Raw genomic sequence first — 25680 nt, 5'->3', positions numbered from 1 at the left:
GAGCCAATGATCTTCTGAAGAACACGGTGTTTTCTTTTTCAAATTGCTTTGTGTTTGATCATTTGCTAAAGACACCAGCATGTACATTTTTTTTCTCATTCTGAGAAATGGCAACACTCTCAATCCCTTTCATGAGACAGACGGACTGAGGACCCTGGTTACATTGAGATCCACTAACAAGATGTTACAATATGGTTGCTGCAGCGCCACACTAGCCCGAGGAATTACATCCATATTGGTTGATTCTGCACCTCATTATTTACCACCAGAAAACTACTTCAATGCCAACGCAGAAAGCAGTGTGGCGGAAAGCAAGGGTGTGGAGGTAGTAGAGTAGCGCCAAGGGCTAATTTCCACTGGCAACAGGGGTGACATGTCCCCCTCACTTTTCAAAACCCTGCTTTCACAGTTGAGTGCTGCAATCTCTGTTAACAGTGTCCTCTTACTGGCCGACTGCCGTAATCCAAATAAGAGGATTCCTTAGCTGATAAAAATGTTGATACACTCAAAAAGGTTGCCTTCAATTGTTGGCTTAACCTAAAAACAATATTAAGCTTTTCAGAGCAGCAGCCAAGTGGGCATAGTCACCTTGACTTCACCTGTTGGTTTTTGGACCATAGTTGAAGCTTAGAGTTTGTCATTTTGGCCTTCACCATCTTGGTTTTTGGCTATTGCCATTTTGTTTTTTTGTCTGTCACCCATCTTGTCTTTTTTGCGACCAGAAGTGAAAGACAAGGGTGGATCTGAGTACAACCAAACACTAAATAAGACATACTTGGCTACCAAAATGTAACAATAAACTTTAAAGAAGTGAAAACACACTGTGAAAGTGTGAAAGTTGGAAGACAAACTCCCAGACCGGAAGATGGCATTATAACGACCTGTCAATCTCAAGGTAACCCCGCCCGAAAGAATACCCTGCTTTTATTGTCCACTGTACTCTAAAAGAGACCATGATTTACTAAATGAACCCCATGAATTTAGTTTTTTTTCATGTTTATTACTGGAGCATTTATGGCATATGACAGAATACATTCATCAAACATCATAGTGTGGATTAAGTGCAGCAGACTTTGAGACGATCACCGCCCACGGCCGACCAACTAGCCAGACCTGCTGGTCCAAACGCCACCAAACTGTTCCAGAGAGGAGAGGGATGAGAGTCCAGATGGAAGCTAAGCTAACCCAGCTAGGACCTGAGGCTGCTCCACTACCCAGCATGCTGCTGGCTGTCTAATGCCCGATCGCATGAAAAATTAGACTGATGAAATAAGACTTCATGCAAACCCAGTGACGGAACTCGGTGCCTGTTGTGTCCACATCCTCACAGAGACCTGGCTCCATCCATAATCCTGGATCAAGCTGCACTTGACGAGCAGACGGCAAGACAGAGAGCAGGACTCCGGTAGGACGAGAGGAGCTGGACTCTGTGTTTACATCATGATGCTTGGTGCTCAAACACAGTCAAAGTTGATAGACAATGTTTTCCTGATGATTCATTTTTAATGTGAAGATGTCGGCCATATTATCTTCCTAGATAATTGTTTTTGTTGCTGCTGTTTACATTCCTCCTAATGCAAATTCCCCAAAATGCACCACAGGAATGCACCACTTTTCTTGTTTTGTTGTTTGTCTTGTTTTTTTGTGTTGCAAATGGGCTACAACTGCATTTTGATAATGCCAACAAATGCTCCTTGAATTCTTGAGCCATGCATATTGAGACCATAAACTCATGTTTACAATGTTTACTGAGGGAATAAATCAAGAGAGAAGTAGAGTCATTTTCTCATAGATTCTACACAATCAGAGGAGTCGCCCCCTGATGGACATTAGAGAGAATGCAGGTTTTAAGACACTTCTGCATTGGCTTCACTTTTCAGAGCGGGATGTTATTGCCTGACAGCGGCTTGTGAACTTGTTTTGCCCTGCGGTTTTTTCTCAGGCAAAGCTGCCCTGACCCTCTGATTAGTGTAGCTTGTTGGGGCTGTAAGCAGCCTGACAAGAAGCTTTGCAGACACTACACCAAACACACCTTTTATAAAACCTAATTCTTATTTTAGTTATTGTGGTTTGGATGTAAATGCAAAGTCTGATGTCATGGAAATAATGTAATTTCCAAATAATGTAGGCAGCATTTCACATTACCAACTTCATCATAACCAGTTCTTTACTACACTAATATAAATGTATAGGTATGAACTATTAACATTTCTTTATTGTTTCCCCATCACACATATTTTGGTTACAGACCTGTAATTCATGTCTTTTTCTTTCTTTTTTTAATTCAACCACAATCTCTCCATAAGCTTCACTGACTGTAGACTTAGTTGTCTGGTTTTAGTTGTTGAGTTAATTTGCTGCCACCATGACACCAACCTCAACCACATGTACTGTACTAACATGTAAAGGTATTGCATGTAGCCAGAATGAAAAAATCACTGAGTAGTTTTTTTTCACTCAGTATCAGTGTTCTTGTCTGGCAATAGGGCAAACAACACAATGGGCTTGTATTGAAAATGAAACTGTGGTCATTGGACCTTAATAGTCCAAGTGGAATCTGAACCCTGCAGCATCCACATGCTTTGACATAGATGTATTTCTAAATTAGTTGAGAAGATATCAGTCAGCAAACACTGCAGTATCGCAGCAGAAAATATGATTAAAACATGGATCAGCCTGTCTCATAATGATGAATTATCTCCAGAAGAGGATGGCTGGACTGTACATAGCGACATCCATCGAGAGGGAGCCGTTCTAAATCAAACCAGTGCCTGGGAGCGTAATGGCTGCACAAACAACTCCCCCAGATCAAATCAATAGCACTGTAAAAATCCTGACTGTATTCAAAGCTCACATAAAATATCTGCAGAACAATAATTACAGAGCAGATAAAGGCTCGGTTATTGTTTCTAGTCCGGGCTGTTATCTGTGTTAACAGTAGGCTCTTCAGTGATGAGTGTCAATAGCTACAGAGGACAGACAGACATCAGAGAGGAGGAAGGGGGAGTCCACTTTAAATGTGCAGTAAAATAAGGATCACAACAGTCCGGGGGCAGACGGAGAGATGAATCATCCAGCCGTCTACTTTATGGTGCAGAAGTGAGGAGGAGGAGGAGGAGGAGGAGTTGACAGAGGGGGAGAAATAGAGGGGACAGCAAAGCAGGGGAAAAAAAAGGCGAGACAGAAAGTTGAAGGGGGAATTAATGTAAGTGCACAAGGGAGCAATAGATAGGAGAAAAAGGGAAAATACTAAGATTAAATAAAAAGAACAAGGCTGAATCAGAATCAGCTTTATTGGCCATGTATGGAATTTGACTCCGGTTACTTGCGCTCACTGGTACACAGAAACGGACAAATAAACAAGGAGGTCCAAGAAGAAAAAAGGATAAACATGAACTATTTTGTACACAGAAATATAAAATGCAAAAGTACAGTTTAGAAACTGACTTGCATCTGAAATTCTCATCTTATGGAGTTGTAGTGCAGCTGCAGAGCTTTCACAGGTCCAAAACCCCTGACCATTTTCCAACTGTATGTCAAAGCCTTCCTCATTGGGGATGCAAACTTCAAGCAATCAGAAGTTAGCAGAAACGTGTTAGGGGGGTGTTATTGTTTTTATCAAGGTGTAAAGATATTTTGGCATGGCCCAGTTCTTTGAATCTTGTCATCACTGTTAGGATAACCTCATATTGTCCTCCCTAAGCCCCCAGTAACTACACTGGGGCTGTGTGGAGATATTGGCCTGCATGGTTTACTGCAAACATCCACATTCAGGTGACACACACTGGCCCATAAAGCGTTTCCCCAAAAAACACAATCATTGGTAAAGGAGCGGCTTAGAGTGGGGTGATACAGGTTGGTAGTATCACAAACCAAAAACAATCGAATACATTCGGTCCAACCAAATTTGGAAACTCTAGAGGAAACATACAGGCGCGATGGTAGACGCGCCTGCTCTCAACTGACTCACCTGGAGAAGGACTCTATACTGATCATACCCATATGGGCACAAAAAGGTGAAAGCGTTTGATCCCTTATAGTTAGACTGTACTCTGTTTCTGTATTGTTTTGAGCACTGCTAATAGCTCTCATTGTGTGTAAGTGTTTGGTTCCTGCTTTAAGATTGGCACAGACTTCCCCGTTAACCCAGGACTTCTGATTTCGGGATGTCAGTACAGTAATTCTCTGTGCAAAGCTGTTGATGCATTTGCCGATGTAGCTAATGACCAGGTCTATGTATGTGTCTATGTTGTTGTGCTAAATCAGAGGAGGTTCGAGTGATTCGTCGGACTGGCGCCATGTGTGTCATGTTTGAGTTTCTACCCATAGGCAGAAGCAGATACTGAGACAGGATTTGATATTCCGAAGTGGGGGACAAGGGAGGGTTGGCGTCGTTAGATTCTCAGTCAAAGATAAAAGCAGCCTCCGGCCGTGAAGTCTGGATAGCTCAGCGTTTGGTGAAATGTAGTGGAATGTACCGAATGTATGACCAACGTAAACTCCATCAGGAGATAATAGGGAGGGCAGCCGATCATAAGGTGCTCTAGATTTGGAGAACGGTCTGTAGATCCCCTCCGCATCTGAGCCCCACTGGTTGTTAATCATGAAGCAGTCCAGGATCGAATGGTTGAGCCAAGTCTCTCTGAAAACCACAATGTTGTGCAGTTGAAACTTCTGAGTTCATCAAGCTTTTTTATCGGTAGTGGAGGAAGATTTTCACGTTTCTTCTGCCTGACCTGGACCCTGGCCCTCGACCCTTTTTTCTTTTGACCCCTCCGTTTTCCAGTTGCGGTTACAGGTAATCTGATTCATGCATATTCCCTGTTGTTCATTGATCGTAATGAACAAAGTGCTGTCCACCAAGGATCTAATGTTCATAAGTTGTTCTGTATCACATTGTGTGATAGGGCATGCTTGGAGGAGTTCTCTACCATAACTACGGTTGTTGTTGAAATTTCCCCCTTCTAGCTTGACTTAGCGTGTTGGAACCCATAGGCTATCGGTCTTACAACGGCCGCAACAGCAAGCGGATATCAGGCCCAAGACTTGCTTTTCCGATTAGCAGCGTGAGGGTAGAGACTGGAGTTGGAGGTGAGAGACGATGCGTATGACTGTTTCAGAGGTAGCCAGTTAAAAGGTAAACGAGAATGCATTTCGGCCAACAATTTCTTTGCCCCTCTATTGCTCTCCTTACGGACTGTTTACCTGCATTCAACCAAAGCCTGCTCCAGCGTGATCAGTCACTACTACTCAGACTACAAAACTGAAAACCGCTTCCGATACCAAAATTGTATCCCGTTGCACACGGATTCTACATGTGAATGCAGAATCTGTTTACAGACACTTGATGTTGCATGACTCCCTTTTTTTACTATTCAAATATATATTTTAATTCATAATATTCATTGAAAGCCCTAAATGGAGGCTTCATCTCATGTAGCATCATGCTACAGTATCAGAACCTAGCATCAGATATATCTGCTATATTTGTGTGACTGCAGGACATTTCAACATGACATTTTTTTTTTTCTTGTTGGTTAAGATTGAAATGCCTGGGCAACTGTTGATGGATTGAAATTATTTTACTACAGTCCTTTTACTTTTTTCTTTTGTTGGTGAATTATTGTGACAAAATCAAATACATAGTGACAGAGGTATGATGATATGATGAGAGTCCCAGAGTATAGATTAGATTGGATCACGTAGGGTGTGTGTGTGTGTGTGTGTGTGTGTGTGTGTGTGTGTGTGTGTGTGTGTGTGTGTGTGTGTGTGTGTGTGTGTGTGTGTGTGTGTGTGTGTGTGTGTGTGTGTGTGTGTGTGTGTGTGTGTGTTTGCATGAGAGGCCATGATATCCTTGTTTAGTGATACTGGACAGATTGGTATTTAGATTGGGGAGTAGTCTATGGCATTTGTTGTGGAGTAAGAGAAAATACTTTAAGTAATGTCTGTATATAAATGATATATTTTAAACTTCTCTGTCAGCAAAATTAGAAATGCAAAAGACTTAATACGTCTCATAAGTGCAAGGACATAGACCAAAATGTCAGACAGGCAAATGCACAGTGCCAAGTCACTCAAGTCATGGTAAGCTGAGGACATGATCAGCTCCACCAGCTCAGGAAAAGCCTTTGTCCATTTCTGTTTTTATACAGAGAAAGACAGAGCTGAGGACACTGGAGGTTTTTACCTCCGTGGCTGGTAAGTTAGGGACTGATTCTGCTGCAGATGCACGCTGAGATTCAGCTGCACGGCAGACAGACTGGAGGCAGAGATTCTACTGCAGGAGCACAACAAAGCCACTCTGGGGAGGTTTAGCTCTGTGGCGTGGCAGACTGAAGGAGGAGATTTAACACACAGAGACACTCCAGGCAGTGGTGTCAGGCAGACCGATCAGAGAGAAGACACCGTTAATACTACAGAGCAACTATAGTCACACTGCTACTGCCAACCAGGGACGGTGAAGGACGGGAGGGGAGGAGACTGTCACTGTTTAGTAATGACACGTATTACATAAAGATGACTATATTCAAGATGTTGAGATAAAAGCAAAGTGCATGAACGGGAGCAACGAGTAGGGATGAGGTATGAAGGTGATGGAAGAGTTTATAATCTGTCTGACTTGTAAACATCTTTGGTCTACAGCTCGGGAACAACCATAGACTGTATATAGGAAGTTGACCAAGGCACTGTGATGTCACCCATTGGTTTGTGGACTGCTGTATAGAAGCCTTGCGTTCGGCGATTTTGCTGTAGCCTTTTTTTGATTACGGCTGTTGCCATGTTGTTATTTTTCAGCCAATGAACGTAAATTACCATATTTGCAAATACGGAGGAGTAACGTAGAGACGCCTGAAATGGCTCTGGTAGCAGCAGCGACCTGTCAATCACAGTAAGCCTGCCCTAAGCATACCCTGCTTTATGGTCTATCTGACTCTAAATGGACCATAATTAACTAAATGAACATCATGCTGTTTTGAAGAAGACTCTAAACTAGAGTTAGAGACCATAAACTCATGTTTACAATGTTTACTGAGGGAATAAATCAAGTGAGAAGTAGAGTCATTTTCTCATAGACGTCTATACAACCAGAGGAGTCGCCCACTGATGGATATTAGAGAGAACATAAGTTTAAGACACTCCAGGACTGGCTTCACTTTTCGGAACTGGAAGTTGAGGCCTGGCAGCCACAAGGAACTCTTCTTTGTCTTGATGTAATGAACCAAAATGACCATTTAAGACTTCCAGGTTTTCCTTCCATTTACTCTCTAGATTTCATGGCTTGTGTTTTCATTGTTTGTGATGATATGTGTGATGATATGTTTTACTACATTAATCTATGATATCCTTGCTCCACGTTCAACTGAAACCAGGTATTTTTTGTCGCCTCCATTTTGTTTTTGCCACCTTTATTATGTATCAGCAGGAGCTGCATTCAGAGCAAATAAAGCAGTACAAACACAGACAGACACTGTAGACAATAAGTGGATGAGGCAGCAGTATTTGTAGTGTACCTTTCTCTCATAAACACACACTCAAACCCTCCACCTCAGAGAGCCTCGCCGTGCCACAGTCAGGCAGGAGGAAGCCGGATCGTCGGCAGCCTAACACTGTCATGACCATAAACGGCAGCCCTGGAAACTGTTGGCTTGATTACATCACAACTCACAGCTAACGCAACTCTCTGACAAACTCTCCTTACCTTACCGGAAAGACCGGCAGTTTCCATGGGAACAGAACATGATAAAGAGAAAAATAGACGAAGAGGGATGGAGATGGAGGAGAGGATGGATGCTGGGGGTGTGGAGAGAGGAGAGCGTAACAGAAACAGAAAAACGAGAAACGTGACTATTGATTTGTTTGTCTCATTATGAGGTAACGTGACCTTAGATGGAGGTGAGGCAGAGGGAGGAGAGAGACTGAGGGCGGGAGGGATGGAGAGAAATGTTTAATTATACTGAGAAAAGGAAAAGGACAGGGCCACAGCTTGGAGACAGTGCGGTCTGTGCTCTGCGTCTGTACGATCCGGCGTCACCGGGGGTTAAATTAGCTTTTTTGCTCCTAAGGGAGTCCCTGAATGCTCCATCAACCCCTCAGAGGCCGTCTCTCCAGAGAGCACAGTGGGCCCGACCGGGATCAGTAAACAACATGGTGAACATAACTCGGTCTGAACACCAATCACAGTGCAGCCTCGCGCTCCCTCAACAGTCATTCAGTGAACTTGAGCTGTTACATCTGCAATACTCCAACTAACTATCATTTTAAGTCACAATTTTACCTTGGATTATATTAGCAATTAATTCATCATTTCATCAAAAAAAAAAAGTTAAAATGCTGATGAAATTACTGAGAATCCAAAGTGTAGTCACTTTGGATTCATTTGAGAAATACACTTGTTTGCTTTCTTGCTGTATGTCTGTATGCTAAATATGTAGCTGGAGTCAGCAGCCAATTAGCTTAGCTTAGCACAAATACTGAGAACAGGAGAAACAGCACCTCTGAGGCTCACTTATTAAAGGTTCTACATTATATGCGGGTTCAGGGCATTAACTCATTATAAGGATAGAGTGGAGTAATGGCTGCCTTGTAGGGATGTGACTGGAACCGATACTTTGGTATCAAGTTATAGCCAAAATTCTGAAGAAATGACGTAACTCATTTTTCTAGAATACTGTAGGTAGCATATGAGCAGGGTATCAGTTGGCGATAGAACATTTCTCTGTTTGCTACATTGTGAACAACAAATCCATGTTGAAATCTGCAGTAGTAGAGCTAGTTAGCATTAGCTGTTAGCAGCCGATGGGCAGTACAGTCCTGCTTTGGCTAAATAATAGAGCTAACAGCTAACATTAACAGATGTTGCATGTTACATGATGCGTTCAAGCTCTATTCGGTGAAAAATGGGTATTGGGCGAAGGTACATTTTAACGTTATTATGATGTGTTCTAGTGAAATCTTGGGAAATATAGCTCTTGGCGAGAAACGTGAACGTACTTTTATGAAATTAAACATGAACCTGCATGTTGTTTTGTTTGTTTTTGGGGCAATTCGCTTCAAACATGATTTAATTGAATAAATAATTATCACAATTGCTGCAACTGATTTTTCTGTAATTGGACTGATCATGAGACAAGAACAACTTTCAGTGGAAATGATCTTATTCAGCAAGTGTGTGCTCCTTACCTGTTGGGTTTTTAAGAGTATTCTGGGAAATGTAGGAAATCCCTTACTTAAGTAGAAAGAGACAAATCAAGGATAAGTGGTTAAAGCAGGAAGGTCACTGCAACACAAAATAACTACACTGTCCCAAATTGAACCATCTGACATTGCATGAGGGGTATTTTTCTGTAACCCTAACTGTACCTCACTGTCAGTCAGATGTATCACAGTAGTCTGTCCTGAACAAAGCCTGAATAAAACCTGCTACCTGTCCCTGCGCCGCTGGTTGGCCAAAGTCAGAGGTTTATCTTTAGAAAGTCTCTTTGCTCTGCCGTGACGACATTTAGGTGCTGTCCATGGCAACAGTCGCCTTGCCCACCGACTGCAACAGCAACCGCTGAAGCCCTCACAGCTCGTAATTGTCCAACCCATAGCAATCACAGCACATATTAGAGTGTTGACATGCAGCCACACGCCTGATACAACCTTTGGTGCCCTTCATACCTTTTACATGACTGCTCGTAGGGGCCATTTCAAATAAAGGAAGAAATTAACGTATTAATAAGATTCTCTCTTCCAGACTGTCTGTCTTCTCCTCCTTTCCTCACTCCGTCTGACCTCGTGCTATGGTTCTTTTTTTTGCAAATGCATGTGTAAATAGCATTTGTGTGTGTGTGCATGTGGCAAAAAGTCAGCCAGGAAGGGAATAGTGAGGTTGAGGCGACATTTGCAAAGGTGAGGGAAGTGTGTGTGTGTGTGTGTGTGTGTGTGTGTGTGTGTGTGTGTGTGTGTGTGTGTGTGTGTGTGTGTGTGTGTGTGTGTGTGTGTGTGTGTGTGTGTGTGTGTGTGTGTGTGTGTGTGTGTGTGTCACAGCGTGCACACAGGGCTCGTGCGCGTTGAGAAAAACAGCAGTGTCGGGCGGCTATGTGGTTGTCACAGCAACAAAAAAAAACATCTCCAAACCTCGCTCGCAGTCTCTTCACATCATTCGCCCTTGTATGTATGCAGAATGTGTATTTGTGTGTCCTCATATGCCTCCTCTGTGTGTGCACTGAATTGAGCTAACAGGGAGGAAAGAGGAGAGGGAAGATGGGGAGAGTGTGAATGTGTGTGTGTGGGAGAGAGAGGCAGAGGAATAAATTGCAATGCTGACCTATATTCACGAATCCCGCAACCAGTTCAGCGGCACAGATGTTCCCCCAATCCTTGTGTTCGGCCGTGAAATCCAGCCACACATCCATCCGACTGTGTGAATGCCGGCCGCTCTCACTGCGTGGCCCCGTGTGGCCCATGTATGTGAGGTATCAGCGACGTATTTATTTGTTAGTGCGTGCTGCTGCAGTGCATGTGTGGGAGGATGATTTATTTCAATGCGTAAAGAAGCAACCGCTGATTTCAACCTGGACACAATGTATATGTTGGAGTACGTCTATGTACGTTTCTCTGTAAACTGTATCTGGTGGGAAGGCTCTTTTTTTATCCATCCAAATCCTGAACCCGATGAGGCAAGCACAGGCCGAGCTGCAGCGAGTTATGTCAGGCCGCAGACTTCAAATCATTCTCTCTACCGGAGAGAACTGGGAGAGGTTTTTCTTCACGCCCGCTCATCCCATGGCTGCAACACTACAAGTAGACTGTTATTGTTATATTTGAAAGTTTTTCTAAAATTTCTATTGACCCCCACTTTATTGGGGGGAAGGCAGAGATCTCGGACATGGATGAGAGTTGACAGTGAAGAGGCAGACAGGAAACGAGGGGAGAGAGACCTTCAGAAAATGGGTCATGTCTAGAAGGTAACCCACCAGTTTAGGAACTCTCTCGAGATGGTTAAGGTTATGCATGATCTAATACGGTTAACATTAGGCATTGACCTCCAATGGTGAAGGTTACGCAATGATCTCAAGGGTTAAGGGTAAGGGTAGGTTGTTGGACAGATAGGATGATGGCTGCTGGATCTGGTTTCCATGGTTACTGAGGAGAAAGGTCTAGGGCATGAAAAAAGGAAATATAAAAGGGTGGGTTTAGAACCCCTCTTGGTGAGTTCTAAATGAAACCCTTTGAATTTAAAATGGTAAAAGTAAAAACCCATGAGTTGGTTCTGATTAACACCCTGAGGAGGTTAGGGTTAGGGTTAAATGTTCTGAATAGAACCTCTAGAGGTTTTTTGTAGGGATCAGCATTTCAAGGAAAAATACTATTCGATGATCACTTGGAACTATTTGATCATTATTCAAAGATTGCCCCATACACCATTCTATAGAACCTCTGTGTGGACCCTTTCACAACTAGTTCTGGGTAGAACACTCTGAAAGTGTTCCAGCTGGAAAATATAACGAGTTTTATCAGCAACCAAAAACGGTAATACTATGGAGACAAGCCGAAAAACCCTTTATGGTTCTAAAAGATCAGATAACCTTTTACTGTCAGTGACAAGCAGCTTTATCATCATAACTAGACAAACATGTAACCATGTGGCTTAGGAAATATGTCTTTTTTTTAACACCATTTTTGTTTTGTTGTGAGTATTGTCGGTAGAATTGAATGTGACCTCAACTTTGTTCCAACCGACAGAACCTTAAGAGTGAATCATTCAATCAGATTATTGTCCTGTAGAAACAAGCTGTGTTTGGATCACTATTGTTATTCACAGTAAATTAAAAAGCACCTGTGTATAGATGTGGAAGTATGTCTCTGTAATCTGAAAACAATAGCATGCAGACATCCACTCAGAGAGACAAAGAGACGGGGACAGAGGAAGTAATGGGGTTGCTGAGTAATTGCTTTCCACCTCAGATGGTTGAGTAAACTCTCAGAGAGCAGATTACAGCAGCGTCATCAGTACTTGCTTCATGATTTCAATTGTGTAAATTAAGTCTTACCATGGAGGCTTATCTGGTCTGAAAAAGTCTGATTCCAGCGATGAATTTATTCAACTCGTCCGCTTAAAAGTATTTGTTGAAATGAACAATTGATTTCCTGAATTGACCCATGACTACTGTTCAACCGCGCTACAAACAGACCAGGGTTATGGCACCGGTTGTGCTGCTGGGAGATCAGGGAGTCGTCGGCAAAGGCCTGCATTGAATTGTAATCGAGTTCTTCTACTCTCTGTTCTGTTCTGTTCAAAGAGGCAATGTGATTAAGCGTTTAAAAATGCTTTCCCCGCTTTGAAAGGAGCCACTGGGGGGATCTGTGGCCAAGGTGGGCAGGGATTAAACGTGTTGTCAGAAAAAAAGAGTGCAAGTGCTGTATTGACGAAGCGCTGATGCTGTATTGACGGGACGTGTCGATAAAGAGGGAGGAGGGCGGAGGGGAGGCCTGATGGTCTGAGGGATAACTGATGGGTAGAAGCATTAAAGGCCTGCTAAAGCACTGGGTTGTTCAGCAAAAGTCAGATATTTGCATTTGTGTCTTCTTGAATTCTCAAGGTTTAGGTCAGTTTGGTCTACTTTGCATTTCTACTACTAGGGCAGAGGCTGGATGTTCCAACAATTTGTCAGTAATAGCTAGGCAACTTTTTCAACCGCTCCATTATTTTAAAGATGCAGTTGGTAATGTTAATAAAAAACAAAATTCGTACACGAGATAGATGATCTATGAAACAATCTGGTTCCTCTGCCTCCTTTAGTGCTCCTAATGTCAATTGCAAGATTCCATTGCGCCCGAAGTAAAACAACCAATCAGAGCCGAGGAGTCTCTAACTTGACACTTGTGAACTCCGATCAAACTGATTAAAATGTGAATCACCTTAAATGTTTCGGAAATATATCTTAACGACTGTGCAGCTGTAAAATGAGAAAGTTTATGACCCGGCCGCCGTGTTAAAAACAGTAGAGCCAAAACCAAGTTCCCCCCACAAACCAGAGCAAACATACTAATTTTACCGTTAACAGTAACTAAAATATGTTTCTGAATATGTTTCTGAAAAATGAGAAACAGACAATGTAGTAATATATGTTGATTTGTTTTGATCAGGGCTTCCTAGCGAGTTTGTGGGCTTCATCAGCAGGGATGACAGCAGAGTTAGAGACTCCTCGACTCTGATTGGTTGTTAACCCCATGGGGGCCCAGTGAAATCTTGCACATGTCATAAGGAGCACTAAAACGAGGGTGAGGAACCTGATTTTTTTTCACAGATTATCTGATTTATGTACTACTGTCAGGATGAAGTGAAAATTTGGGGAATGATTACGAAAATATATTTATATTAAAGTTACCAACTGTAATCTGACAAGATAAAAACAAGATATAATATATATATATATATATATATATATATATATATATATATATATATATATATATATATATATATATATATAATGCTGTGGAATGAGGTTTTGCTTTCTAGTCCTTCTTTGTAATTATAGACTTTCTGTTGTTTGCAGATGCTGGTAATTCCAAGAATACAGTAATTACACGTATATGCGTACTGGCAAGTCACACAGTTGCTGTTTTCTCTGTTCTGGAAACATACATTTCTCCTACATTAACCTCCTGGGTTCTGAACAAAATGTGGAAATAGGCCACGTAGTTGAAAAATCAGGATTCACTGTTTTAATAATTCATGAAGTTCTGCTGTTTTGAGTGCAGGTGAGTCTTACCAGACAAATATATGTCATCTAAAAAGCTGGGAAACAGTTTTTCAGACTAATCAATATTTGAATGTTAATGAATCAAATGAACCTAGAGTTCATCTAGAATTACAAACTTCACTCTCAGCTTTAAATGGACACATCTCAACTGGGATCATTTCTGGTGAAGTTTCCCACAGTACCACGGACCTACTAGAACTTCCCCAGAGCACACTTTGAGAACCACAACTATAAAAAGCATAATGAGCAATAAGCTGCCAGAGATGAACTGTCTGCCATGTTGATCGCTCTACTAACCAGGAATCTGCTTAGCACTCTTAAATTCTCTTGTTTTTACATGAAGACAAGAAACAAACTGGAGGGTTAACTAGATGTCCAACTTATTAAACAGCAATAACAGGTTTAAAGGTAAAGATAGAAGCTAAAACTACAGATCACAGTGTGAATGTGAACCACCACATCACCTGGACATTGAGACAGATGGATGGCAATGAAATGAAGGAACAACAGTGTTCCTGTAAAGCTTGGTAGGTCTTTTTTCACTGCTGAAATCATTAGAAAGCTGAAGCAGCATGTGTAGACATTCAGTATACCTTCAGTAGCATAGAAGAGATGTGCTAACGCTAGTGAAAGCTGTACGAACGTACTCCACTAATGTTTGTTCCACAGGGTTTTACTTAGAAATGAAGGTATCTCCAAATCCACCAAATCAGCCTGAACATTAAGACAAACTGAAATCATTGCATCAGAGTATTTACAACAGAGCTAGCTGGCACTACACTAGGATTTGCCAGTCTGTCACTCAAAATAATTAATTTAAAAATTCTGTTTGAAAATTCTAGGTTTTGTCCTTCTAACAGATCAAATAGACCCACCAGCTACCACAGAAGTGTAGCTTTCTATAGTGACAGCTGCTTAAAAGGAGTCATTTTATTATCCAGTAGACTGTTATGGTGTAGACTACCACTGTTACACAGTACATGCCAGTTACAAGTGGCACTTCGGCACAGTCGGTTGAACGCAACTAACATGATTTTTTTATGTGGTACACAACAGCAGCTGATTGTCATTCGACAGCATATGCCAGTAAGAATGTGTGTATGTCAGTTGGGAGTGGCATCTGTCAATAGAACACACTGTTTAGACGGGGAATATGACTAAGAATCGGCATCAGCCACTAAAACAAGACAACAGCCTTTTAGAGTTCTGCACGACTGCTTGTTTTCATCACATTCCATCTTCTTCCAATGTTCTTCTCATTCGGTACGTTTTTCAACTGCTGACATATTTCCAAGAACAGACATTGAACAAACCTAAAGCAAAAAAAATATATAAATATGTTGACTCCTGAATCCCAGCTACAGTGCTTATTACTGAACATCTACTACCAGTCACAGACGCTGACAGCCATATGTTTTGTCAGCAGACGGATAGTGAGAATGGAGACACAACCAGAAATAAAGCTGCTTTAAAAACCATGAATGAACGCTAAACCCTCAAACTCATTCATGCTCCCGAATCCAGCTGCAGCCATCTAATGCGCTCCAGCGTGGCTTGTCTGACCTCTACCTGCACCAGACAGAAGATGGATGGGAGGAGGAGGCAACTTGACTGCTGCTGCTGCTCAGTGTGTGTGTGTGTGTGTGTGTGTGGGGGGGGGGGTGTGGGGGGGGGGATTAACTTTAGCCTAAACGCATCTCTTAACATCAGAATGGTTGTTCATCAACACACACACACACGCACGCACACACACTCTCTGCATCACCACCGGCCTTTGTCTTCAATTTTTAAAGACGATCTGCACTCCCTTGTGACGATGATTCTGAGCTTTCTTTGTCCCCCCCTCAGCCTCCCTCTTTGTCTCTCGTTCATAAACACACACACACACACACACACACACACACACACACACACACACCCACACACACAAACACCACCTCCCTCCCAAGGGCGAACGGGGGAGGCACCTGTGGCCTGTCTGATTAACAGCCATTTTATAGAGCAGAGAGACTCAAGTGTTTTTTTCAGATCGGCAGCGGTGAGTGTCTTCTGAGAATCCTGCTAAAAATGACACATGTGCGTGTTGTGGTGGTAACTATGTCAACAGCAGTGCCTCCCTACAGTATATCAACATCCACTCCCTTGTGGAAATGGGAATCTAAAGGTCAAGGTCTGATGTAGGAGATCTCCGCCTATCGATCGTCTGGGGATTTCTAAATGCAAAGATTTGGGACAGGTAGTATCAGCTATGTTTCATGCTGTCCGGTATTAATATATACTTTATGACACAACAGCAGAAACAGCTGATCAGTTATGCGTGTTAAATGTTCGCTACGTCAGAATTTATTTGTTGTCCATGATCCATTTCTCAACCATTTATTTCTATTTCAACAGAGGCAAAAACCACCTCAAGCAAGTATAAAAACGATTTGTGCAATTGAGGAAGTTCCATCGAATATTGCCGTATCCATACAGCTATTCTTATACGAAATGTGCATACAAATATGTGAATGGAAAAGCCCGACAAGATTCATTTTAGTGTGACGTGATCCTGCGATTTTTGGATAAACTCGTGATTTCGTGATATCGTAAGAATCAAACTGTTGTGCGAGGTAACCAGATCACTGCCTCCGTCCTTGTTTTTTACAAATAGAAATAAAACCTCTTTTAATAGAATCAACAACGTTCAGGACGTCACAATTTGAAACCAAAAGTGTCCGCTCTGTACAGCAGCAGCAGAAAAGCAAGAGGTCAGATGAGGTGGGGAAATTTCCTCACCGTGGCATCCTTAATTGGCAGTTCAATGACCTGTTATGTTCTCTAGACACGATGACCTTGTTGCCCTCAGTGGTAATAGTGGATTAAGACACCATAAAGTGAAAGTGTAGCCGTGCTGGTCTCCTACCAGCTGTGGGCCAAGCCTAAAGCATAAAGCCATATTCAGCTCAATTCATACCACCAAGTATGAATTAAATAAAAGTTTTCCTATTTCATAGTACTCTCATTGTTTGGCTCTCAATTACAACACTTTAATATTATTTGTATTCACTTCATAGGCTTTTAATTATTATTCTACTTTTGAGTTATTCTTTTAAACAACTGCCATATACACATGTAACATTATGTTTGTGCTCTTTTCTCCTGTATTGTGATTTTTCAGTGTTGACACACATAGGCTTATCTACAGCAGGATTCAAGGATTCAGGGATTCAGGGATCATTTATTGTCATTATGCAACACAGGGATGCCCAAAGAAACTCAGTTGTAGCCCATTTGATCAACAAAACAAACACATGACAAAAAAATCTGAAACAGTAGTACATTCCTGTAGTGCATTTTCTTAATTTGCATCATAAGGAATGTTAACAGCAGCATAAAAAAACCCAATTCTCTGGGCAGATAATATGGCCAACATCTTCACATTAAAAACTAAAAACCTTATATTGACCATATATTTTATCTGGGTATCCAGCAAAATAATTGTTCCACGACGTATTTAGCATTGCTTAACACAAGTATTTAAAACAGTGTAATCTGCTAGCCTAGCTACTAGGTAGCTACTCTAGCTACTAGGTATTACTAGCTACTGCTAACTACTCTAGCTACTGGTAACTTCTAGCTCCTACTAGCTTATCTACCTAATGCTAGCTACTATAGCTTCTAGGTATTACTAGCTTATCTACCTAATGCTAGCTACTATAGCTTCTAGGTATTACTAGCTACTGCTAACTACTCTAGCTACTGCTAGCTACTAACTACACTTGCTACTAGCTTCTACTAGCTACTAGCTTCTACTAGCTACCCCGTAGTCACGAGTTAGTGTTGGAACTTGGAAAATAAATGGAAGTTAACATATTTGGAATGCGGAAGAGTGACATAGAGACGTCGTATACGGCTCAGGTAGCAGCAGGTACCTGTCAATCACACCAAGCCCGTTTCTAAAGCATACCCTGCTTTATGGTCTATTTGACTCTAAATGGACCATCATTTACTAAATGAACATCATGCTGTATTGAAGAAGACTTGAAACTAGAGATTGAGACCATAAACTCATGTTTACAATGTTTTTTTCTGAGGGAATAAATCAAGTGATAAGTGGAATCATTTTCTCATAGACTTCTATACAATCTGACTTCTTTTTGTAACAAAAGGTGTTGCCCCCTGCTGGTCGGTAGAGAGAATGCAAGTTTAAGAAACTTCTGCATTGGCTTCACTCTGCATAACCGGAGGTGCCGCCTGTGCCTGTTACTAGCTACTACTAGCTATTCCAGATACGGCTAGCTACTAGCTAGAGTAGCATCTAAAAAGTAGTTGTCTATAAAGTGGGATTGAAAAATTTTGAGCTGTCAATAAAAGCTCTTGGATGTTTTAGCGACCAGCTAACAGGATATAACGTGTAAATAGGACAATTCAAGTCAACTTGGGCGTTGGAAAGTAGATTTTGATATTATCTTGTCTTTGTGCTAAACTAAATAACATCACAGACTCATGTGTGTCCCGGAGATTAAACCGATTGAGACTGAACCTTTAAAAGCAAATACAGCAGCTCTCCACCGGCTACAGCGTAGTCACAAAAATTACCAATCTGTGCAAACATTTCATACCCAGTGAAGCTGTGCTGTTTATCTGCAGCTCCGCGTATCTTTGTTAGTCTTGAAGTCTTCATCGGTGGTTATTTGGGAGCTGAGTCAGGGTCTCAGGCTGGGCCCGAGCTGCCAAGGGTTGATGAAATATGCATCGGCCAGAGATTGAGTTGAGTGACCTCGCCTGAGAAATGTGTGTGCGAGAGACTGTGTGTGTGTGTTGTGTGTGCACGGATTGACAAGAATAAGTCTCCATGGGACCGTTTAATAGCACTTCAGCTCAGAGTGTGTGACGGCTCCATCTATTCAGCCTGTCTTACTGTTGTTATTGCATAGTCATGCAAGGTGTGCGTGGGCGTGCGTATGTGTGTGTGATGCCTGTGTGTTCTCAGGATATTCCTCCCACACACAGGTAGATAGGAGAACAGACTGCCTGTACGTTTGAATGGGAGCTTCTGTGCAGTGTCTCCCTTCCTTCTATTTAATGGAATTATATTTTTGCCTCGATCCTGAGAGTGTAACCGGACCTTTAGAGCACAGAAAAAGATTCTGTGCAAGCACATAATTTGAAGAAAAATGATCCAACCCAGTCGCCAGAAGAAAATGTTTTGGCATTGTTCGTTTCTGCAAATTACAGTATTATGTGAAATGTTTCTGAATCAATAATACATTTCATAAATACTTTTAATATCTGCCTTAATGCCATGTTAACATTGTGAAATGATTGGTTGGTTTAGACAACAAAACTACTTGGTAAAGATTTGTAAAAACATCATATTTTGTGTTCAAATAATATTGTCAAGACGGACCATCAGGGGGCGACTCCTCTGGTTGTATAGAAGTCTATGAGAAAATGACTCTACTTTTCTCTTGAATTATTCCCTCAGTAAACATTGTAAACATTAGTTTATGGTCTCAATCTCTAGTTTCAAGTCTTCTTCAATACAGCATGATTTAGTTATTTATTATACAAGGGATGATTTAATTTTGCCCAACAACAATCTATTCTCCATATATGAATGTGTTCTAGGAATCAACATAACCTCAATTTTTGAGAAAGTATACTGAGTTTTGGGTTAGTTTAAAACTAGACTACACTCTACACGCAAAACAAATTCAGATATGCCAGCATATTGTCATCTATATTTTATGCTCATTGAAGATAAATATATTTTTCTAACGATTTTCTTCAAAAAACGTTACTGATAAAGGGAAATTATATTTTATAATTAGACAAACATTTTGTATAAATTATGTTTGATTTAGGTTGAAATTGTTATGATGTTTGTAAATCAAAAGTGTTTGCAATGATCATTTTTCAAATGAGATAAATAATAATATATAATATAATAAAAAATAAAAATACTTAACAAAATATATATATTTTTAAATTTTAAATTGCATCTAAAAAATTGTCTGTCCCAGAACCATGTGACCATATGACCCACTCTCTCAGTAGGGGCCATTGTGAATACATACTAATGAGTGCTAATTCTTTTTTTTTTTTTTTTACAATATTTATCTGTAGAAGCGGATTTTCAAGGAGTATATTAATTATCCATTAATATGGTAAATTATAGTTTGATATTAATGGTTTACAATTCTTAGGATTCTAATTCAAATATATGTTGTGATTTAAGGGTAACCTGATAAAAAAAAGACACAATGTCAGCCATCCTAAATCTATTACATTGAAAAGGTAAACGATACGTCAACTAAGTTACTCAGAGTAAAGCCAACTCTTTTGATTGTGACTGATATCAACATTATTATATCCTGATGGATCATTTTTAATAAAGTGCATTACTGTGATTTTGATTACATTTGCTATAATTAGCTGTTCCCGTTGTTGTAATTTTGAAAAGATATACTGTAGTTAATATCTAACTTTATGAGTATTTCGTAACTCATTTGTGATGAGTTAAGGGACCTTTTCATATTCACGAAACTTGTTGTAGCACATTGTGACAGTCCCCATCTGACAGAAGTTTTCAAGGAGCCATCTGCCATTGGAAACATCTATGAACATAGATACATGACTATGTTCTGCCAAAACAAATGTTCCATTTTTTATTCTTCAAGTTGCGTTATTTGTGCTCATCTCCTTTAGACATTTGGAACATTCGCCTCAAAATGATCATATTGGTAAAAACATCTAATATCATGGTTCTTCTCGGTGGAATTCCAGTCTGCTCTTCAGACTACATACATACATTTGTTTTGCTACAGTGTATCAAAAAATCATCTGTTGTTAAATGTGACCAATCAGGAGAAGCTGCTGATCATGTGATGGTTGACAGAAATCATGATTCAGTGAGACTCCATCATCCCAGCGGTGAGCCGGCCTCAGAGAAATCCAAACCGAAAGCCCAACAACTGATTTAGCATTTGAGTCATTATTCAGCTTTGATCCCCAACGCCCGCTGAATGTTAATTATTGTATCACAGCATAGCCCTGCGTTTCTCTGCAACTTTGATTCACTGATGTTTTTCATCACTAAAACATCACAGAGGGCTGACTGAAAAACAGGATAACACAACATTCAGTTTAGTTCAAGTGAGCGCTCTCAATACTGAAAGGGAAACATAATCAGCACCTGCAGTCACTACAAAAGACACATGTAAATGAACTGGGGTTATTTCATATCTGCATTTTTTAAATTCTAATCATCTTTTTTTAAAACTGAATTTCTCATCTAAATGCAGAACCAGGTTACATATGAGATTTGGTTGTGTTTGTTTTTCATTTTTCTCTGTATGTTTTTTTTAGGAACTTCTGTATACAGGTTACAATACCTAAAGCTGTGTTATTAATAATGTGTTCACACCACAGTTAATAAAGTTGTGATGCTACTTCTGACGGTGTTTTAGCGTTAGTTATGTGAAAATACAGTATACTGATACAATAATTTTATGCATAAAAATAGTGTTATCAGGCTGTGGACAATCCAAGTGAGCTTTATTTGTTCAAATCAATCTGTAATGTAAAGTATTCATTCAAGCCAGAGACTTCCCAATGTTTTGTGGTTAGATAAAACAACAATAACTTTGTTCAATGTTTCCAAAATGTTTCTGAATTTTCTAATTGGTGCTCTCTTATGGTTTTTTTTCCTCCCATGTTGCATTAGCACTGCGGCCTCTCAGTTTGACGGATCAGGGTTTCAACCTGCTGACTGGCTGGGTATCTTACTCTGTGACTTTCCAGAAGCAGTCATAAATGTCCAAAGACATGTAGGTTAACTGGAGGAAAAAAAATGCCTGTGGATGTGATTGTCAGTGGTTTTCGGTCTATTCACCTTATATAATTCTATTAAAGCTGGGATTGGTAATCTTTTTCAAAAATATGTTTTTGTTATATTTGTTGAAATTCTCTCTACATCCTGACAGTAACCAACAAATCGAATGCTCTCACAAAAGAAATCTAAATTAAATCTGGTATGCGGTAGGCTGTTGCAGTACTGTAACAAGCCCGTCCAGTCATTTCATTGGCCGTGAATGAAATGACTGGACGTCCTGCCTTCCTGTGCATATTCTGCCTGTTCACTCATTAGTCGTCACCAGAGTCGCCCACAAGCTGCTATCTTAACAGCTGTGAGTGCTAACAACAGCCATGTTTGTTGTTTACATCATAATAATAATGTTGGTAGAGTGTCTTTGGAGGGAGTCCTGAAGTAACTCAGTGTTGATGACTTTCTCCCCAGATTTTAGCAAATTGTGGAGCTAATGCTGCTAGCTACTTTCTTCGGAAAACAGTTGGCAACACTGGGATGGGTTTTAAAGTTGAATCCTTTTTTTTTTAATCTAGCGTGCTCCAGCAAGGTTTCTCAAAAGGATTAACCCTAGCTTAAATAGCTAAATATGATAAGGAGGTATAGACATATAGGCGTATCGGGACGGATGGAGTAGAATTAGTAGAGCTTAAATGTCCTACAGTGACATTTGGTTTAAAGACAATGGTGAAACTTATAAAAAAAAAAAAGTAAGACGATAAAAAATATAGCAATGAATACAAAACAACAGCAATAAATACAAAAGTACACGGCATCATTGTTGTCTTTGTCACTGATTATCATTTAGAGAAGAAGACATCTATCTATTGATGTAAAAGACAATAGCACTTTAGGTTTAGTAGCATATTTCAGTTAAAAAAATCCATAACGTTTGACATTTTGTTTGTCAAAGGGTGCACTCCATCCTCTGGGCTTTAAAAAGATTATTAAGAACTGCATGAGGTAAGATTTCTCTTTAAAAAAAACTCAAATTTTATGAGCCTAAATGACAAAGAGCAGCACAAAAAACATAAATTCGATCTCCCCTATTTCCTCTTAACATTTTGATCGAGATGCAGACACATATTTCAGAACTTAACTATAAATCTCATCAGCAGTCAGTAAGAGCTCTCCTCTGTGTCATCTGGTAGAGACGGGACTCTCTCTACCAGAGCCGACGTCACATGAGGTCACCATCGATGACAGTCAAGAGATTTGAGAGAAATATGCCAATTCGACATAAACGAGATCTGTACTGTACTATTGTGCGATGCAGGATTACTGGCACAAGTTGCTCAATTACACACACACATATGTGAGCTCAAAACACATACACGCACACACACACACACACACACACACACACACACACACACACACACACACACACACACACACACACACACACACACATACACTTACATAGGCACTGCTATAATTAATTTATGATTCAGTCCTTTGATTTATTTTCGGCCCTATCTGACCTTAAGCGCTCCTTGGATATGAAAAGTCCTCAAGGATTTGTAGTGCTTGGCTGAGTCAAAAAGGCAAATGCACACACACACACACACACACACACACACACACACACACACACACACACACACACACACACACACACACACACACACACACACACACACCTCCCTGACTGCACAGCTAGAGTCCTGCTGGACCATGTATCATAACCCTTCATTTCTCCTCAAATGCCTGGACTCTCTCACCTTCCTTCTGCACCTCTTTCTCACTCATTTCCTCCATCCCTCCCTCTACTCGTCCCTATGGAGCGTCCGAAAATAGCAGCCAAGGGAGAAGTGGGTCAGGTGCCATGTGGAGGAGGGGGGGTCTGTGTGTAGTCTATTTGTTCATGTGTGTAACCTGATAAATTGTAAAAAGAGAGAACCTCCGTACCTTCAATTCTGAAGCTTTGTTTTGTGAAGGGTTCTATGATATTTCTTAGACCATAACAGCTGATTGTGTTTGCAGACAGACATCTTCAGATCATCAGAGAGTAGACACAACATATGTTACTCACATCATTTGTCATACATTAGATCCTTTTCTCAAGGAAAATAAACAAATAAAACAATAGACAAATGTCACACAACTGATTTTGTTATTTTAATCAATAAAAATATAATAATTATTCCCATTTGAGTTGTGTGTTTTTATGCAAATAGCCTCTAAAGATGACTATATCAAAGTAAAAGGATAAAATAAGTTTATTGTTGATGGGTAACACAAACGTTAGGACAGTTGAAAGGATTTTTAGGGACGTTGGGAGGAAAAAAATTGTGGAGCTTTCTATATCAGCTGCTATAACAAAAAACAACAAAACTATCTGTAGCAGCAAATTTAGGTTATTGACGATCTGCGATCATTGTTGTCGGTGATGGAAACATCTCTAAAAGTAACCTTTGACTTCAGCCTTCAGTGTAGATGTTATAATCATAGTTCCTCTATAATTTGTTGGGATATAACGGCTTCAGTGTATCGAAGTTTATAAACTAAATAATTGTTTTGGGAGCTTGATGGTATCATATCTTTGCAAGTTTATATCTCTAAGCTGCTATCCCAATCTGAGTGAACCTGGACCTCTGCTTAGAGTTGAGAACTGCAGCTGTTTTGATCTAAAGTCTGCTTGATCACAGAGCAGTCGGGTCGTTTTCAGCTGTGTGCAAACTCGGCTCATGTGGTCCAGTGGTTGATCTAATTATCTGTTATGTGTTGATCTAATATAGTTAGGTCTAATGGGTCCCATCAAAACAGCACATGGGGGGGTAGTTAGTATGTGAAAATGTGTGAGGGCAACACACTCTACCCTACTCGTCTAAATACAGATGCTTGGTCGGTGGCCCTGAGCTTCAAACTGTGATGCTCCAGGTTCCCCTCTAGGTTCACTTTTGGACGTGTCATGGACGACATGTCAGTTAACACTCCTCACATGCATAGTGTGCTTTCAAAATAAAGTTTCATTGTAGGTTTACTTAGCTCTTCAAAATCTTATAGTGGGGTTTAGGTGGTTTGTGTTGTAAGATTTATGTTTATTACTTTAAATACATATGTTTGATACGTAACTGCTGTTAGTCAAGTATGCAATTTTTGTAACAAACGTAATTCAATTCAATTCAATTCAGTTTATTTTGTATAGCCCAGAATCACAAATTACAAATTTGCCTCAGAGGGCTTTACAATCTGTGCACATGCGACATCCTCTGTCCTTCCCTCAAACGTAAGTCAACATTAACTTGGTTTCACACAAACTGCATAAAATGCGGTCTCCTGGGTGAAAGTCCTGTGTTTGTTGAACCGGTCCTCTGCTTATTGGCCACAAAAATGTGGCACAGCTGTATTCCAAGATGGCGACGGTGAAATGGCCGAACTTGAGGCTTCAAAACATCAGTCCACAAACCAATGGGTGACGTCACAATTACTTCGTCCACTTCTTATATTCAGACTCTCCTCTCAGCTGAATGAATCGTTGTTGCTCGTAGTGACGGACAGCTGTTGAAACACAAACTGAATTTGTAGGTTTTATCGTAAAAGCCTTCAATTTTACTTTAATCTGTTTTAAATTCACACTCATCTATGTTTATTATCTACGCCAACCGTATCCTCAGTTACTATGAGCAACCATGGATGCATTCGGCTGAAAGTCACCAGTTAACGCAGTTACTGTACAACCCAACAAAGTGGCTGTCAAAAGCTAAATGCTAACAAACCAGATTGAATGGCAATGTTATCCATTCAGAAGTAGCTTCTTGGCACAGTGGCATCTTTCATTTATGTTGTGTTGCCAGTGTTTATCTCATATTATCGTGCCGGGCTTTAGATCTTGCTTCACTAAACATTTGCTTGTATAAAGTGCAGCAGCTAGAGTCCTGACTGATTCAATAGCTTTTTAAGAATAATGGAAGAAAAAAATCGATTTAACACCTCAATAGACATTTCATTAGTTTTCTTCAGAGATTTGGTTCACTCTTGATTTTTTTTGTTAGCGCCAGAGCCTTCTAGCTGCTTTTAAATTTACAATGAAGACATGTAAAACATCATGGCGTTGAATAGCTTCACATTCCA

At 40.5% G+C, this 25680-nt stretch overlaps 1 protein-coding gene across 1 annotated transcript in view; it reads left to right on the top strand.

The window, feature by feature from the left end:
- Window positions 1-25680, top strand: part of znrf1 (zinc and ring finger 1) — a 60304-nt gene that overhangs the window by 14369 nt on the left and 20255 nt on the right. The window lies entirely within an intron of this gene.

The sequence above is a fragment of the Anoplopoma fimbria genome, chromosome 19 (genome assembly GCF_027596085.1).
Source record: "Anoplopoma fimbria isolate UVic2021 breed Golden Eagle Sablefish chromosome 19, Afim_UVic_2022, whole genome shotgun sequence".
In the NCBI taxonomy this organism is placed as follows: domain Eukaryota; kingdom Metazoa; phylum Chordata; class Actinopteri; order Perciformes; family Anoplopomatidae; genus Anoplopoma; species Anoplopoma fimbria.
Note: the sequence above shows the minus strand (reverse complement) of the source record. Positions and strands in the feature narration are given on the sequence as shown.